Source organism: Aegilops tauschii, chromosome 3 (genome assembly GCF_002575655.3).
Source record: "Aegilops tauschii subsp. strangulata cultivar AL8/78 chromosome 3, Aet v6.0, whole genome shotgun sequence".
In the NCBI taxonomy this organism is placed as follows: Eukaryota; Viridiplantae; Streptophyta; class Magnoliopsida; order Poales; family Poaceae; genus Aegilops; species Aegilops tauschii.
Window position 1 is genome coordinate 622,379,081 of NC_053037.3, and position 2,916 is coordinate 622,381,996.

The 2,916-nt window shown below is 41.8% G+C and overlaps 1 long non-coding RNA gene across 1 annotated transcript; it reads left to right on the forward strand.

Annotated features, from left to right (window-relative positions):
- The first annotated feature begins 301 nt into the window (after positions 1–301).
- LOC109747052 (uncharacterized) lies at positions 302–2,607 on the forward strand. The gene is made up of 6 exons (XR_006671311.2): positions 302–569; positions 843–930; positions 1,074–1,157; positions 1,576–1,650; positions 1,746–1,882; positions 2,464–2,607. It is a non-coding gene; the product is annotated as an uncharacterized lncRNA (long non-coding RNA).
- The last annotated feature ends 309 nt before the right edge of the window (positions 2,608–2,916 follow it).

The following is a 2,916-nucleotide window of genomic DNA, read 5'->3' on the forward strand; positions in this document are numbered from 1 at the left end:
TCCCGTTCGAGGTGAGGCCCTCGCCCGGCCGCCCGGTCCTCCCCACCCCAAGGTCAGGGGCTCCGCCGTCAAGTTCCTCTCCCACCCCAAGGTCAGGGGCAAGCGGATAGGGTTTCGCCCGCGTCGCCTCCCACCTCCCGTTCCAGCTAGGCTCCGCCCTCGGGAAGGGCTTCTGGGCGCGGCACCGGTGGAAGATGCTCGTCTCGCTGGGCGTCGCCGGCGCCGGCTACGCGGCCTACCGCTTCTACGACGCGCATCAGAAGCAGCTCGTCCGGGTGGAGCAGCGCCGAGGAGGAGCGCGCCACCGACGAGATCATCAAGAATCAGTGAGCACACAAACCCAAACCACCACCAGATTTGTTTTTCTTGTGTATGTATTGGTGGGTGATGCAGGGTATCCTGTGATGTGCTGCTTATAGCAATATCGTCTTAGCGCTAGCAAACTACAGTAGTTCTGTGATGCAGAGGATCTCGGATACAACCACGCTGCCATTTGCTATGCACTACCTACGTTCGCGGATAATGGAGGAGCTGGATACTTCGCACCTGACCGAGAGGCTGCTGCAAGGGTAATCTTGCTTGCATTTTAGTGTCTGCATACGTTTGATAATCTTCCTTGTATCAAGCATGAAGATTTCGATGCTGGATTTCTGCCTATGTTCCTTTATGTCCCATTTTGTGGGTGCTTTTTTTTTGTTGAATTTGTACCTCGGTATTTAGACTCTTAGTTATGTGTTCTGACTATTGAATATTGATAACCATAAGTAGCCTGATTGGAGTTGGGAAGAAACTCCTGTAAATATTTAGAAGGAGTTGGGTTTTCTAAATATTTCTAATTTCAGGTGGAGCGGGCTGGACGACGCTAAAGTAGTCATCTTCGTCGGCCCCGTCACTGCGTACGCATACTCCTTCAATTTTTCCCTCCTACTGGTACATATTCTTTCCAAGTTCCACTCCATTGCTAATTCTGAAATTTTGTTTGCTTAATTCGAATCTGAATTTATTTTTCCTTGATTAGATATCTAACATTGCATTCTAATTATTTCATGTTGCTGCTTGCATCACTTTTTCAGGTGTTGTGATCTGGAGAAGCTCAAGTAGTCATCTTCGTCCATCACGTCATTGCATACGCATACGCCTCTGATTTTTGACTCCTGGTACATACTCTTCCCAAGTTCCCCTTGGTGGCTAATTCTGTTTTTTTTTTTTGCTTAATTCAAATCTGAATTAATAATTCAGATTTTTTGTTTCCTTGATTGAAATCTGAATTAAATTTTGCTTCATTGCTATGTAACACTGCCTTCTAATCCGAAAAATCTGACAGATATCACAACACTCATATGCTTATAAAGCACATGTTTCATAATAACTAGATGAACTACATACATGCTCTCCTTTTTATTGATTAGTTGGTTTAGCCCCTAAACTATCTTATATTATCTAAAAGAAGGCAGGCATAATTAGTTTTCCTGCAATTTTTGTTAGTTCTCTGTATTGTTTTTGTTGATTTTTTATCTATTCTTCTATATCCACTCATACATTAGCAGTACGTATGTACAATATTTTGGAATGCAGCTCAAAGGAATAGGAACGTTTCCCGCAAAAAAAAAAGGAATAGGACTGTGCTCCGCCCAAAAGACAAAAGCAAGAGTAAGTATTGCTTCTCACATCCTATAGAAAAAATAATCTCACAAATCACTTTTTCCCTTGAAATATTTACGGTGGCAAATATTCATCTAATGCAGCAATGCAGACAATAAAAATCCAGCACCAACAATGAATAGCCGGAGTAAACAAAACAAGCAGACCAAATCGTGTCGGCCCTCGAGGAAGGGTTGCAGTGTCGAGGAGCAGCAGGCATGTAAATCTGACTGCAATTCATGTATGTCTCTTCCTATTTATCTGTTGTTCAACTGTGTTATTTGTTTACTACGACAGGTTTGAGTAATTGTCGGTCATGTAGCTAATGTAGGCGCAGCTTCATGAACGTCTGCCAAGGTTCTTAGTGAGGGCTTCCTCTAAGATGCTTTCAGATTTTTGATTATCTAGCATATATATGCAGTGAAGATGTCTCTGAATAGGATACATGGTGTTCATGTTCTGTTAGATAATTTTATTCTTGTGTAGTTTGATTTAAAAGATGATAGATCAGAATGACAGAATGTGATTAGTTTTGCTTTTGCTGCTGCTACACATGATTTTCCTTTTGTTTTTGATTGTTTCTTCTTCAGTTTCTTAAGGCTAGAACACTACAGTGATTGATTATGCACCTGAAGGATTAATGAAGCTGCTTGGACTGAATTTCTCTTTAAAATACATGGTGCTTGTTTGGGATGATTGGGCAAAAATAGTTGGGAATTGGTTTTTTATTATATGCAAAGCTTCAAGCCTTGGGGTCTTGCTGACATTAGTTGTTTCAAGTTCAGACCTTTTTCACCGCTGACTATACTCTCTCAAGTTCAGGTCACGGTGGATGGTTTGAGAGGAGGGAGGCAGAGCAGAGACAAACGGCGCATTCCGTCATGCATGTGTGTGGATTTGTATCATCCTACTACTGTGTTGCTTTGTTTTACAGTAATAAATAAAGAGATGGATCAGATTTTCTTTGGTTCGTTAGCAAAATTTTACACATCAAGTATTTGATCTCAGATCTTCTATTTCGGTTTGGTATATGGGCCTTTTGCCCATAGACTAACATGTCCCTTAACCTGTCTGCTTGGTGATACTTTTCTGTATCAGCAAGTAGTTACGGATTGAACAACCAGTTACTGATTATGCCTTATCTCAATGCATACTAACTTTCTATGAGTACCTGGTTTGCTGCAGCCCTTTTGCCCATAGACTAATATATGCACTTTCTTTTAGAATTGAGCATACCCTGCTTGTCATTAGCACTCTCGTTACAACATCTACATC